This window comes from Anomaloglossus baeobatrachus, chromosome 4 (genome assembly GCF_048569485.1).
Source record: "Anomaloglossus baeobatrachus isolate aAnoBae1 chromosome 4, aAnoBae1.hap1, whole genome shotgun sequence".
NCBI lineage: Eukaryota > Metazoa > Chordata > Amphibia > Anura > Aromobatidae > Anomaloglossus > Anomaloglossus baeobatrachus.
This window is the reverse complement of record NC_134356.1, coordinates 233,180,640-233,197,518: the sequence shown is the minus strand read 5'-3', so window position 1 is coordinate 233,197,518 and position 16,879 is coordinate 233,180,640.

Genomic DNA, 16,879 nt, shown 5'->3' with positions numbered 1-16,879 from the left:
GCGCTAGCACGCTATTATCATCGCCTCCTCCTCAGTGTTACCAGGCTGTATACACCAGAGGGCGCTAGCACGCTATTATCATCGCCTCCTCCTCACTGTGTTACCAGGCTGTATACACCAGAGGGCGCTAGCACGCTATTATCATCGCCTCCTCCTCAGTGTTACCAGGCTGTATACACCAGAGGGCGCTAGCATGCTATTATCATCGCCTCCTCCTCACTGTGTTACCAGGCTGTATACACCAGAGGGCGCAAGCACGCTATTATCATCGCCTCCTCCTCACTGTGTTACCAGGCTGTATACACCAGAGGGCGCTAGCACGCAATTATCATCGCCTCCTCCTCAGTGTTACCAGGCTGTATACACCAGAGGGCGCTAGCACGCTATTATCATCGCCTCCTCCTCAGTGTTACCAGGCTGCATACACCAGAGGGCGCTAGCACGCTATTATCATCGCCTCCTCCTCACAGTGTTACCAGGCTGTATACACCAGAGGGCGCTAGCACGCTATTATCATCGCCTCCTCCTCACAGTGTTACCAGGCTGCATACACCAGAGGGGGCGCTAGCACGCTATTATCATCGCCTCCTCCTCACAGTGTTACCAGGCTGCATACACCAGAGGGCGCTAGCACGCTATTATCATCGCCTCCTCCTCACTGTGTTACCAGGCTGTATACACCAGAGGCGGCTAGCACGCTATTATCATCGCTCCTCCTCACAGTGTTACCAGGCTGCATACACCAGGAGGGCGCTAGCACGCTATTATCATCGCCTCCTCCTCACTGTGTTACCAGGCTGTATACACCAGAGGGCGCTAGCACGCTATTATCATCGCCTCCTCCTCAGTGTTACCAGGCTGTATACACCAAGAGGGCGCTAGCACGCTATTATCATCGCCTCCTCCTCAGTGTTACCAGGCTGCATACACCAGAGGGCGCTAGCACGCTATTATCATCGCCTCCTCCTCAGTGTTACCAGGCTGTATACACCAGAGGGCGCTAGCATGCTATTATCATCGCCTCCTCCTCACTGTGTTACCAGGCTGCATACACCAGAGGGCGCTAGCACGCTATTATCATCGCCTCCTCCTCACTGTGTTACCAGGCTGTGATACACCAGAGGGCGCTAGCACGCTATTATCATCGCCTCCTCCTCAGTGTTACCAGGCTGCATACACCAGAGGGCGCTAGCACGCTATTATCATCGCCTCCTCCTCAGTGTTACCAGGCTGTATACACCAGAGTGCGCTAGCATGCTATTATCATCGCCTCCTCCTCACTGTGTTACCAGGCTGTATACACCAGAGGGTGCTAGCACCGCTATTATCATCGCCTCCTCCTCACTGTGTTACCAGGCTGTATACACCAGAGGGCGCTAGCACGCTATTATCATCGCCTCCTCCTCACAGTGTTACCAGGCTGTATACACCAGAGGGCGATAGCACCGCTATAATCATCGCCTCCTCCTCACTGTGTTACCAGGCTGTATACACCAGAGGGCGCTAGCATGCTATTATCATCGCCTCCTCCTCACTGTGTTACCAGGCTGTATACACCAGAGGGCGCTAGCACGCTATTATCATCGCCTCCTCCTCACTGTGTTACCAGGCTGTATACACCAGAGGGCGCTAGCACGCTATTATCATCGCCTCCTCCTCACTGTGTTACCAGGCTGTATACACCAGAGGGCGCTAGCACGCTATTATCATCGCCTCCTCCTCTCTGTGTTACCAGGCTGTATACACCAGAGGGCGCTAGCACGCTATTATCATCGCCTCCTCCTCAGTATTACCAGGCTGTATACACCAGAGGGCGCTAGCACGCTATTATCATCGCCTCCTCCTCACAGTGTTACCAGGCTGTATACACCAGAGGGCGCTAGCACGCTATTATCATCGCCTCCTCCTCACTGTGTTACCAGGCTGTATACACCAGAGGGCGCTAGCACGCTATTATCATCGCCTCCTCCTCACAGTGTTACCAGGCTGCATACACCAGAGGGCGCTAGCACGCTATTATCATCGCCTCCTCCTCACAGTGTTACCAGGCTGTGTACACCAGAGGGCGCTAGCACGCTATTATCATCGCCTCCTCCTCACAGTGTTACCAGGCTGTGTACACCAGAGGGCGATAGCACGCTATTATCATCGCCTCCTCCTCAGTGTTACCAGGCTGTATACACCAGAGGGCGCTAGCACGCTATTATCATCGCCTCCTCTTTACAGTGTTACCAGGCTGTGTACACCAGAGGGCGATAGCACGCTATTATCATCGCCTCCTCCTCAGTTTTATCAGGCTGTATACACCGGAGGGCGCTAGCATGCTATTATCATCGCCTCCTCCTCACTGTGTTACCAGGCTGTATACACCAGAGGGCGCTAGCACGCTATTATCATCGCCTCCTCCTCACAGTGTTCCCAGGCTGTATACACCAGAGGGTGATAGCACGCTATTATCATCGCCTCCTCCTCACAGTGTTACCAGGCTGCATACACCAGAGGGCGCTAGCACGCTATTATCATCGCCTCCTCCTCACAGTGTTACCAGGCTGTATACACCAGAGGGCGCTACCACGCTATTATCATCGCCTCTTCCTCACAGTGTTACCAGGCTGCATACACCAGAGGGCGATAGCACGCTATTATCATCGCCTCCTCCTCACAGTGTTACCAGGCTGTATACACCAGAGGGCGCTAGCACGCTATTATCATCGCCTCCTCCTCTGTGTTACCAGGCTGTATACACCAGAGGGCGCTAGCACGCTATTATCATCGCCTCCTCCTCACAGTGTTACCAGGCTGTATACACCAGAGGGCGATAGCACGCTATTATCATCGCCTCCTCCTCACAGTGTTACCAGGCTGTATACACCAGAGGGCGCTAGCACGCTATTATCATCGCCTCCTCCTCACTGTGTTACCAGGCTGTATACACCAGAGGGCGCTAGCACGCTATTATCATCGTCTCCTCCTCAGTGTTACCAGGCTGCATACACCAGAGGGCGCAAGCACGCTATTATCGCCTCCTCCTCACTGTGTTACCAGGCTGTATACACCAGAGGGCGCTAGCACGCTATTATCATCGTCTCCTCCTCAGTGTTACCAGGCTGTATACACCAGAGGGCGATAGCACGCTATTATCGCCTCCTCCTCACTGTGTTACCAGGCTGTATACACCAGAGGGCGCTAGCACGCTATTATCATCGCCTCCTCCTCTGTGTTACCAGGCTGCATACACCAGAGGGCGCTAGCACGCTATTATCATCGCCTCCTCCTCACTGTGTTACCAGGCTGTATACACCAGAGGGCGCTAGCACGCTATTATCATCGCCTCCTCCTCACAGTGTTACCAGGCTGTATACACCAGAGGGCGCTAGCACGCTATTATCATCGCCTCCTCCTCACTGTGTTACCAGGCTGTATACACCAGAGGGCGCTAGCACGCTATTATCATCGTCTCCTCCTCAGTGTTACCAGACTGCATACACCAGAGGGCGCTAGCACGCTATTATCGCCTCCTTCTCACTGTGTTACCAGGCTGTATACACCAGAGGGCGCTAGCACGCTATTATCATCGCCTCCTCCTCTGTGTTACCAGGCTGCATACACCAGAGGGCGCTAGCACGCTATTATCATCGCCTCCTCCTCACTGTGTTACCAGGCTGTATACACCAGAGGGCGCTAGCACGCTATTATCATCGCCTCCTCCTCACAGTGTTACCAGGCTGTATACACCAGAGGGCGCTAGCACGCTATTATCATCGCCTCCTCCTCACTGTGTTACCAGGCTGTATACACCAGAGGGCGCTAGCACGCTATTATCATCGTCTCCTCCTCAGTGTTACCAGGCTGCATACACCAGAGGGCGCTAGCACGCTATTATCGCCTCCTCCTCACTGTGTTACCAGGCTGTATACACCAGAGGGTGATAGCACGCTATTATCATCGTCTCCTCCTCAGTGTTACCAGGCTGTATACACCAGAGGGCGCTAGCACGCTATTATCATCGCCTCCTCCTCAGTGTTACCAGGCTGCATACACCAGAGGGCGCTAGCACGCTATTATCATCGCTTCCTCCTCAGTGTTACCAGGCTGTATACACCAGAGGGCGCTAGCATGCTATTATCATCGCCTCCTCCTCACTGTGTTACCAGGCTGTATACACCAGAGGGTGCTAGCACGCTATTATCATCGCCTCCTCCTCACTGTGTTACCAGGCTGTATACACCAGAGGGCGCTAGCACGCTATTATCATCGCCTCCTCCTCACAGTGTTACCAGGCTGTATACACCAGAGGGCGATAGCACGCTATAATCATCGCCTCCTCCTCACTGTGTTACCAGGCTGTATACACCAGAGGGCGCTAGCATGCTATTATCATCGCCTCCTCCTCACTGTGTTACCAGGCTGTATACACCAGAGGGCGCTAGCACGCTATTATCATCGCCTCCTCCTCACTGTGTTACCAGGCTGTATACACCAGAGGGCGCTAGCACGCTATTATCATCGCCTCCTCCTCACTGTGTTACCAGGCTGTATACACCAGAGGGCGCTAGCACGCTATTATCATCGCCTCCTCCTCACTGTGTTACCAGGCTGTATACACCAGAGGGCGCTAGCACGCTATTATCATCGCCTCCTCCTCAGTATTACCAGGCTGTATACACCAGAGGGTGCTAGCACGCTATTATCATCGCCTCCTCCTCACAGTGTTACCAGGCTGTATACACCAGAGGGCGCTAGCGTGCTATTATCATCGCCTCCTCCTCACTGTGTTACCAGGCTGTATACACCAGAGGGCGCTAGCACGCTATTATCATCGCCTCCTCCTCACAGTGTTACCAGGCTGCATACACCAGAGGGCGCTAGCACGCTATTATCATCGCCTCCTCCTCACAGTGTTACCAGGCTGTGTACACCAGAGGGCGCTAGCACGCTATTATCATCGCCTCCTCCTCACAGTGTTACCAGGCTGTGTACACCAGAGGGCGATAGCACGCTATTATCATCGCCTCCTCCTCAGTGTTACCAGGCTGTATACACCAGAGGGCGCTAGCACGCTATTATCATCGCCTCCTCCTCAGTGTTACCAGGCTGTATACACCAGAGGGCGCTAGCACGCTATTATCATCGCCTCCTCCTCACAGTGTTACCAGGCTGTGTACACCAGAGGGCGATAGCACGCTATTATCATCGCCTCCTCCTCAGTGTTATCAGGCTGTGTACACCGGAGGGCGCTAGCATGCTATTATCATCGCCTCCTCCTCACTGTGTTACCAGGGTGTATACACCAGAGGGCGCTAGCACGCTATTATCATCGCCTCCTCCTCACAGTGTTCCCAGGCTGTATACACCAGAGGGTGATAGCACGCTATTATCATCGCCTCCTCCTCACAGTGTTACCAGGCTGCATACTCCAGAGGGCGCTAGCACGCTATTATCATCGCCTCCTCCTCACAGTGTTACCAGGCTGTATACACCAGAGGGCGCTACCACGCTATTATCATCGCCTCCTCCTCACAGTGTTACCAGGCTGCATACACCAGAGGGCGCTACCACGCTATTATCATCGCCTCCTCCTCACAGTGTTACCAGGCTGTATACACCAGAGGGCGCTAGCACGCTATTATCATCGCCTCCTCCTCTGTGTTACCAGTTTGTATACACCAGAGGGCGCTAACACGCTATTATCATCGCCTCCTCCTCACAGTGTTACCAGGCTGTATACACCAGAGGGCGATAGCACGCTATTATCATCGCCTCCTCCTCACAGTGTTACCAGGCTGTATACACCAGAGGGCGCTAGCACGCTATTATCATCGTCTCCTCCTCAGTGTTACCAGGCTGCATACACCAGAGGGCGCTAGCACGCTATTATCGCCTCCTCCTCACTGTGTTACCAGGCTGTATACACCAGAGGGCGCTAGCACGCTATTATCATCGTCTCCTCCTCAGTGTTACCAGGCTGTATACACCAGAGGGCGATAGCACGCTATTATCGCCTCCTCCTCACTGTGTTACCAGGCTGTATACACCAGAGGGCGCTAGCACGCTATTATCATCGCCTCCTCCTCTGTGTTACCAGGCTGCATACACCAGAGGGCGCTAGCACGCTATTATCATCGCCTCCTCCTCACTGTGTTACCAGGCTGTATACACCAGAGGGCGCTAGCACGCTATTATCATCGCCTCCTCCTCACAGTGTTACCAGGCTGTATACACCAGAGGGCGCTAGCACGCTATTATCATCGCCTCCTCCTCACTGTGTTACCAGGCTGTATACACCAGAGGGCGCTAGCACGCTATTATCATCGTCTCCTCCTCAGTGTTACCAGGCTGCATACACCAGAGGGCGCTAGCACGCTATTATCGCCTCCTCCTCACTGTGTTACCAGGCTGTATACACCAGAGGGCGCTAGCACGCTATTATCATCGTCTCCTCCTCAGTGTTACCAGGCTGTATACACCAGAGGGCGATAGCACGCTATTATCGCCTCCTCCTCACTGTGTTACCAGGCTGTATACACCAGAGGGCGCTAGCACGCTATTATCATCGCCTCCTCCTCTGTGTTACCAGGCTGCATACACCAGAGGGCGCTAGCACGCTATTATCATCGCCTCCTCCTCACTGTGTTACCAGGCTGTATACACCAGAGGGCGCTAGCACGCTATTATCATCGCCTCCTCCTCACAGTGTTACCAGGCTGTATACACCAGAGGGCGCTAGCACGCTATTATCATCGCCTCCTCCTCACTGTATTACCAGGCTGTATACACCAGAAGGCGCTAGCACGCTATTATCATCGTCTCCTCCTCAGTGTTACCAGGCTGCATACACCAGAGGGCGCTAGCACGCTATTATCGCCTCCTCCTCACTGTGTTACCAGGCTGTATACACCAGAGGGCGCTAGCACGCTATTATCATCGTCTCCTCCTCAGTGTTACCAGGCTGTATACACCAGAGGGCGATAGCACGCTATTATCATCGCCTCCTTCTCACTGTGTTACCAGGCTGTATACACCAGAGGGCGCTAGCACGCTATTATCATCGCCTCCTCCTCTGTGTTACCAGGCTGCATACACCAGAGGGCGCTAGCACGCTATTATCATCGCCTCCTCCTCACTGTGTTACCAGGCTGTATACACCAGAGGGCGCTAGCACGCTATTATCATCGCCTCCTCCTCACAGTGTTACCAGGCTGTATACACCAGAGGGCGCTAGCACGCTATTATCATCGCCTCCTCCTCACTGTGTTACCAGGCTGTATACACCAGAGGGCGCTAGCACGCTATTATCATCGTCTCCTCCTCAGTGTTACCAGGCTGCATACACCAGAGGGCGCTAGCACGCTATTATCGCCTCCTCCTCACTGTGTTACCAGGCTGTATACACCAGAGGGCGCTAGCACGCTATTATCATCGTCTCCTCCTCAGTGTTACCAGGCTGTATACACCAGAGGGCGATAGCACGCTATTATCGCCTCCTCCTCACTGTGTTACCAGGCTGTATACACCAGATGGCGCTAGCACGCTATTATCATCGCCTCCTCCTCTGTGTTACCAGGCTGCATACACCAGAGGGCGCTAGCACGCTATTATCATCGCCTCCTCCTCACTGTGTTACCAGGCTGTATACACCAGAGGGCGCTAGCACGCTATTATCATCGCCTCCTCCTCACAGTGTTACCAGGCTGTATACACCAGAGGGCGCTAGCACGCTATTATCATCGCCTCCTCCTCACTGTGTTACCAGGCTGTATACACCAGAGGGCGCTAGCACGCTATTATCATCGTCTCCTCCTCAGTGTTACCAGGCTGCATACACCAGAGGGCGCTAGCACGCTATTATCGCCTCCTCCTCACTGTGTTACCAGGCTGTATACACCAGAGGGCGCTAGCACGCTATTATCATCGTCTCCTCCTCAGTGTTACCAGGCTGTATACACCAGAGGGCGATAGCACGCTATTATCGCCTCCTCCTCACTGTGTTACCAGGCTGTATACACCAGAGGGCGCTAGCACGCTATTATCATCGCCTCCTCCTCACTGTATTACCAGGCTGTATACACCAGAAGGCGCTAGCACGCTATTATCATCGTCTCCTCCTCAGTGTTACCAGGCTGCATACACCAGAGGGCGCTAGCACGCTATTATCGCCTCCTCCTCACTGTGTTACCAGGCTGTATACACCAGAGGGCGCTAGCACGCTATTATCATCGTCTCCTCCTCAGTGTTACCAGGCTGTATACACCAGAGGGCGATAGCACGCTATTATCATCGCCTCCTTCTCACTGTGTTACCAGGCTGTATACACCAGAGGGCGCTAGCACGCTATTATCATCGCCTCCTCCTCAGTGTTACCAGGCTGCATACACCAGAGGGCGCTAGCACGCTATTATCGCCTCCTCCTCACTGTGTTACCAGGCTGTATACACCAGAGGGCGCTAGCACGCTATTATCATCGTCTCCTCCTCAGTGTTACCAGGCTGTATACACCAGAGGGCGATAGCACGCTATTATCGCCTCCTCCTCACTGTGTTACCAGGCTGTATACACCAGATGGCGCTAGCACGCTATTATCATCGCCTCCTCCTCTGTGTTACCAGGCTGCATACACCAGAGGGCGCTAGCACGCTATTATCATCGCCTCCTCCTCACTGTGTTACCAGGCTGTATACACCAGAGGGCGCTAGCACGCTATTATCATCGTCTCCTCCTCAGTGTTACCAGGCTGCATACACCAGAGGGCGCTAGCACGCTATTATCGCCTCCTCCTCACTGTGTTACCAGGCTGTATACACCAGAGGGCGCTAGCACGCTATTATCATCGTCTCCTCCTCAGTGTTACCAGGCTGTATACACCAGAGGGCGATAGCACGCTATTATCGCCTCCTCCTCACTGTGTTACCAGGCTGTATACACCAGAGGGCGCTAGCACGCTATTATCATCGCCTCCTCCTCACTGTATTACCAGGCTGTATACACCAGAAGGCGCTAGCACGCTATTATCATCGTCTCCTCCTCAGTGTTACCAGGCTGCATACACCAGAGGGCGCTAGCACGCTATTATCGCCTCCTCCTCACTGTGTTACCAGGCTGTATACACCAGAGGGCGCTAGCACGCTATTATCATCGTCTCCTCCTCAGTGTTACCAGGCTGTATACACCAGAGGGCGATAGCACGCTATTATCATCGCCTCCTTCTCACTGTGTTACCAGGCTGTATACACCAGAGGGCGCTAGCACGCTATTATCATCGCCTCCTCCTCTGTGTTACCAGGCTGCATACACCAGAGGGCGCTAGCACGCTATTATCATCGCCTCCTCCTCACTGTGTTACCAGGCTGTATACACCAGAGGGCGCTAGCACGCTATTATCATCGCCTCCTCCTCACAGTGTTACCAGGCTGTATACACCAGAGGGCGCTAGCACGCTATTATCATCGCCTCCTCCTCACTGTGTTACCAGGCTGTATACACCAGAGGGCGCTAGCACGCTATTATCTTCGTCTCCTCCTCAGTGTTACCAGGCTGCATACACCAGAGGGCGCTAGCACGCTATTATCGCCTCCTCCTCACTGTGTTACCAGGCTGTATACACCAGAGGGCGCTAGCACGCTATTATCATCGTCTCCTCCTCAGTGTTACCAGGCTGTATACACCAGAGGGCGATAGCACGCTATTATCGCCTCCTCCTCACTGTGTTACCAGGCTGTATACACCAGATGGCGCTAGCACGCTATTATCATCGCCTCCTCCTCTGTGTTACCAGGCTGCATACACCAGAGGGCGCTAGCACGCTATTATCATCGCCTCCTCCTCACTGTGTTACCAGGCTGTATACACCAGAGGGCGCTAGCACGCTATTATCATCGCCTCCTCCTCACAGTGTTACCAGGCTGTATACACCAGAGGGCGCTAGCACGCTATTATCATCGCCTCCTCCTCACTGTGTTACCAGGCTGTATACACCAGAGGGCGCTAGCACGCTATTATCATCGTCTCCTCCTCAGTGTTACCAGGCTGCATACACCAGAGGGCGCTAGCACGCTATTATCGCCTCCTCCTCACTGTGTTACCAGGCTGTATACACCAGAGGGCGCTAGCACGCTATTATCATCGTCTCCTCCTCAGTGTTACCAGGCTGTATACACCAGAGGGCGATAGCACGCTATTATCGCCTCCTCCTCACTGTGTTACCAGGCTGTATACACCAGAAGGCGCTAGCACGCTATTATCATCGCCTCCTCCTCTGTGTTACCAGGCTGCATACACCAGAGGGCGCTACCACGCTATTATCATCGCCTCCTCCTCACTGTGTTACCAGGCTGTATACACCAGAGGGCGCTAGCACGCTATTATCATCGCCTCCTCCTCACAGTGTTACCAGGCGGTATACACCAGAGGGCGCTAGCACGCTATTATCATCGCCTCCTCCTCACTGTGTTACCAGGCTGTATACACCAGAGGGCGCTAGCACGCTATTATCATCGCCTCCTCCTCACAGTGTTACCAGGCTGCATACACCAGAGGGCGCTAGCACGCTATTATCATCGCCTCCTCCTCACAGTGTTACCAGGCTGTGTACACCAGAGGGCGCTAGCACGCTATTATCATCGCCTCCTCCTCACAGTGTTACCAGGCTGTGTACACCAGAGGGCGATAGCACGCTATTATCATCGCCTCCTCCTCAGTGTTACCAGGCTGTATACACCAGAGGGCGCTAGCACGCTATTATCATCGCCTCCTCCTCAGTGTTACCAGGCTGTATACACCAGAGGGCGCTAGCACGCTATTATCATCGCTTCCTCCTCACAGTGTTACCAGGCTGTGTACACCAGAGGGCGATAGCACGCTATTATCATCGCCTCCTCCTCAGTGTTATCAGGCTGTATACACCGGAGGGCGCTAGCATGCTATTATCATCGCCTCCTCCTCACTGTGTTACCAGGCTGTATACACCAGAGGGCGCTAGCACGCTATTATCATCGCCTCCTCCTCACAGTGTTCCCAGGCTGTATACACCAGAGGGTGATAGCACGCTATTATCATCGCCTCCTCCTCACAGTGTTACCAGGCTGCATACACCAGAGGGCGCTAGCACGCTATTATCATCGCCTCCTCCTCACAGTGTTACCAGGCTGTATACACCAGAGGGCGCTACCACGCTATTATCATCGCCTCCTCCTCACAGTGTTACCAGGCTGCATACACCAGAGGGCGATAGCACGCTATTATCATCGCCTCCTCCTCACAGTGTTACCAGGCTGTATACACCAGAGGGCGCTAGCACGCTATTATAATCGCCTCCTCCTCTGTGTTACCAGGCTGTATACACCAGAGGGCGCTAGCACGCTATTATCATCGCCTCCTCCTCACAGTGTTACCAGGCTGTATACACCAGAGGGCGATAGCACGCTATTATCATCGCCTCCTCCTCACAGTGTTACCAGGCTGTATACACCAGAGGGCGCTAGCACGCTATTATCATCGTCTCCTCCTCAGTGTTACCAGGCTGCATACACCAGAGGGCGCTAGCACGCTATTATCGCCTCCTCCTCACTGTGTTACCAGGCTGTATACACCAGAGGGCGCTAGCACGCTATTATCATCGTCTCCTCCTCAGTGTTACCAGACTGTATACACCAGAGGGCGATAGCACGCTATTATCGCCTCCTCCTCACTGTGTTACCAGGCTGTATACACCAGAGGGCGCTAGCACGCTATTATCATCGCCTCCTCCTCTGTGTTACCAGGCTGCATACACCAGAGGGCGCTAGCACGCTATTATCATCGCCTCCTCCTCACTGTGTTACCAGGCTGTATACACCAGAGGGCGCTAGCACGCTATTATCATCGCCTCCTCCTCACAGTGTTACCAGGCTGTATACACCAGAGGGCGCTAGCACGCTATTATCATCGCCTCCTCCTCACTGTGTTACCAGGCTGTATACACCAGAGGGCGCTAGCACGCTATTATCATCGTCTCCTCCTCAGTGTTACCAGGCTGCATACACCAGAGGGCGCTAGCACGCTATTATCGCCTCCTCCTCACTGTGTTACCAGGCTGTATACACCAGAGGGCGCTAGCACGCTATTATCATCGCCTCCTCCTCAGTGTTACCAGGCTGTATACACCAGAGGGCGATAGCACGCTATTATCGCCTCCTCCTCACTGTGTTACCAGGCTGTATACACCAGAGGGCGCTAGCACGCTATTATCATCGCCTCCTCCTCTGTGTTACCAGGCTGCATACACCAGAGGGCGCTAGCACGCTATTATCATCGCCTCCTCCTCACTGTGTTACCAGGCTGTATACACCAGAGGGCGCTAGCACGCTATTATCATCGCCTCCTCCTCACAGTGTTACCAGGCTATATACACCAGAGGGCGCTAGCACGCTATTATCATCGCCTCCTCCTCACTGTGTTACCAGGCTGTATACACCAGAGGGCGCTAGCACGCTATTATCATCGTCTCCTCCTCAGTGTTACCAGGCTGCATACACCAGAGGGCGCTAGCACGCTATTATCGCCTCCTCCTCACTGTGTTACCAGGCTGTATACACCAGAGGGCGCTAGCACGCTATTATCATCGCCTCCTCCTCACTGTGTTACCAGGCTGTATACACCAGAGGGCGCTAGCACGCTATTATCATCGTCTCCTCCTCAGTGTTACCAGGCTGTATACACCAGAGGGCGCTAGCACGCTATTATCATCGCCTCCTCCTCTGTGTTACCAGGCTGCATACACCAGAGGGCGCTAGCACGCTATTATCATCGCCTCCTCCTCACTGTGTTACCAGGCTGTATACACCAGAGGGCGCTAGCACGCTATTATCATCGTCTCCTCCTCAGTGTTACCAGGCTGTATACACCAGAGGGCGATAGCACGCTATTATCGCCTCCTCCTCACAGTGTTACCAGGCTGTATACACCAGAGGGCGCTAGCACGCTATTATCATCGCCTCCTCCTCTGTGTTACCAGGCTGCATACACCAGAGGGCGCTAGCACGCTATTATCATCGCCTCCTCCTCACTGTGTTACCAGGCTGTATACACCAGAGGGCGCTAGCACGCTATTATCATCGCCTCCTCCTCACAGTGTTACCAGGCTGTATACACCAGAGGGCGCTAGCACGCTATTATCATCGCCTCCTCCTCACTGTGTTACCAGGCTGTATACACCAGAGGGCGCTAGCACGCTATTATCATCGTCTCCTCCTCAGTGTTACCAGGCTGTATACACCAGAGGGCGATAGCACGCTATTATCGCCTCCTCCTCACAGTGTTACCAGGCTGTATACACCAGAGGGCGCTAGCACGCTATTATCATCGCCTCCTCCTCTGTGTTACCAGGCTGCATACACCAGAGGGCGCTAGCACGCTATTATCATCGCCTCCTCCTCACTGTGTTACCAGGCTGTATACACCAGAGGGCGCTAGCACGCTATTATCATCGCCTCCTCCTCACAGTGTTACCAGGCTGTATACACCAGAGGGCGCTAGCACGCTATTATCATCGCCTCCTCCTCACTGTGTTACCAGGCTGTATACACCAGAGGGCGCTAGCACGCTATTATCATCGTCTCCTCCTCAGTGTTACCAGGCTGTATACACCAGAGGGCGATAGCACGCTATTATCGCCTCCTCCTCACAGTGTTACCAGGCTGTATACACCAGAGGGCGCTAGCACGCTATTATCATCGCCTCCTCCTCTGTGTTACCAGGCTGCATACACCAGAGGGCGCTAGCACGCTATTATCATCGCCTCCTCCTCACTGTGTTACCAGGCTGTATACACCAGAGGGCGCTAGCACGCTATTATCATCGCCTCCTCCTCACAGTGTTACCAGGCTGTATACACCAGAGGGCGCTAGCACGCTATTATCATCGCCTCCTCCTCACTGTGTTACCAGGCTGTATACACCAGAGGGCGCTAGCACGCTATTATCATCGCCTCCTCCTCACAGTGTTACCAGGCTGTATACACCAGAGGGCGCTAGCACGCTATTATCATCGCCTCCTCCTCACTGTGTTACCAGGCTGTATACACCAGAGGGCGCTAGCACGCTATAATCATCGCCTCCTCCTCACTGTGTTACCAGGCTGTATACACCAGAGGGCGCTAGCACGCTATTATCATCGTCTCCTCCTCAGTGTTACCAGGCTGTATACACCAGAGGGCGATAGCACGCTATTATCGCCTCCTCCTCACTGTGTTACCAGGCTGTATACACCAGAGGGCGCTAGCACGCTATTATCATCGCCTCCTCCTCTGTGTTACCAGGCTGCATACACCAGAGGGCGCTAGCACGCTATTATCATCGCCTCCTCCTCACTGTGTTACCAGGCTGTATACACCAGAGGGCGCTAGCACGCTATTATCATCGCCTCCTCCTCACAGTGTTACCAGGCTGTATACACCAGAGGGCGCTAGCACGCTATTATCATCGCCTCCTCCTCACTGTATTACCAGGCTGTATACACCAGAGGGCGCTAGCACGCTATTATCATCGTCTCCTCCTCAGTGTTACCAGGCTGCATACACCAGAGGGCGCTAGCACGCTATTATCGCCTCCTCCTCACTGTGTTACCAGGCTGTATACACCAGAGGGCGCTAGCACGCTATTATCATCGTCTCCTCCTCAGTGTTACCAGGCTGTATACACCAGAGGGCGATAGCACGCTATTATCGCCTCCTCCTCACTGTGTTACCAGGCTGTATACACCAGAGGGCGCTAGCACGCTATTATCATCGTCTCCTCCTCAGTGTTACCAGGCTGTATACACCAGAGGGCGATAGCACGCTATTATCGCCTCCTCCTCACTGTGTTACCAGGCTGTATACACCAGAAGGCGCTAGCACGCTATTATCATCGCCTCCTCCTCTGTGTTACCAGGCTGCATACACCAGAGGGCGCTACCACGCTATTATCATCGCCTCCTCCTCACTGTGTTACCAGGCTGTATACACCAGAGGGCGCTAGCACGCTATTATCATCGCCTCCTCCTCACAGTGTTACCAGGCTGTATACACCAGAGGGCGCTAGCACGCTATTATCATCGCCTCCTCCTCACTGTGTTACCAGGCTGTATACACCAGAGGGCGCTAGCACGCTATTATCATCGCCTCCTCCTCACAGTGTTACCAGGCTGCATACACCAGAGGGCGCTAGCACGCTATTATCATCGCCTCCTCCTCACAGTGTTACCAGGCTGTGTACACCAGAGGGCGCTAGCACGCTATTATCATCGCCTCCTCCTCACAGTGTTACCAGGCTGTGTACACCAGAGGGCGATAGCACGCTATTATCATCGCCTCCTCCTCAGTGTTACCAGGCTGTATACACCAGAGGGCGCTAGCACGCTATTATCATCGCCTCCTCCTCAGTGTTACCAGGCTGTATACACCAGAGGGCGCTAGCACGCTATTATCATCGCTTCCTCCTCACAGTGTTACCAGGCTGTGTACACCAAAGGGCGATAGCACGCTATTATCATCGCCTCCTCCTCAGTGTTATCAGGCTGTATACACCGGAGGGCGCTAGCATGCTATTATCATCGCCTCCTCCTCACTGTGTTACCAGGCTGTATACACCAGAGGGCGCTAGCACGCTATTATCATCGCCTCCTCCTCACAGTGTTCCCAGGCTGTATACACCAGAGGGTGATAGCACGCTATTATCATCGCCTCCTCCTCACAGTGTTACCAGGCTGCATACACCAGAGGGCGCTAGCACGCTATTATCATCGCCTCCTCCTCACAGTGTTACCAGGCTGTATACACCAGAGGGCGCTACCACGCTATTATCATCGCCTCCTCCTCACAGTGTTACCAGGCTGCATACACCAGAGGGCGATAGCACGCTATTATCATCGCCTCCTCCTCACAGTGTTACCAGGCTGTATACACCAGAGGGCGCTAGCACGCTATTATCATCGCCTCCTCCTCTGTGTTACCAGGCTGTATACACCAGAGGGCGCTAGCACGCTATTATCATCGCCTCCTCCTCACAGTGTTACCAGGCTGTATACACCAGAGGGCGATAGCACGCTATTATCATCGCCTCCTCCTCACAGTGTTACCAGGCTGTATACACCAGAGGGCGCTAGCACGCTATTATCATCGTCTCCTCCTCAGTGTTACCAGGCTGCATACACCAGAGGGCGCTAGCACGCTATTATCGCCTCCTCCTCACTGTGTTACCAGGCTGTATACACCAGAGGGCGCTAGCACGCTATTATCATCGTCTCCTCCTCAGTGTTACCAGACTGTATACACCAGAGGGCGATAGCACGCTATTATCGCCTCCTCCTCACTGTGTTACCAGGCTGTATACACCAGAGGGCGCTAGCACGCTATTATCATCGCCTCCTCCTCTGTGTTACCAGGCTGCATACACCAGAGGGCGCTAGCACGCTATTATCATCGCCTCCTCCTCACTGTGTTACCAGGCTGTATACACCAGAGGGCGCTAGCACGCTATTATCATCGCCTCCTCCTCACAGTGTTACCAGGCTGTATACACCAGAGGGCGCTAGCACGCTATTATCATCGCCTCCTCCTCACTGTGTTACCAGGCTGTATACACCAGAGGGCGCTAGCACGCTATTATCATCGTCTCCTCCTCAGTGTTACCAGGCTGCATACACCAGAGGGCTATAGCACGCTATTATCGCCTACTCCTCACTGTGTTACCAGGCTGTATACACCAGAGGGCGCTAGCACGCTATTATCATCGTCTCCTCCTCAGTGTTACCAGGCTGTATACACCAGAGGGCGATAGCACGCTATTATCGCCTCCTCCTCACTGTGTTACCAGGCTGTATACACCAGAGGGCGCTAGCACGCTATTATCATCGCCTCCTCCTCTGT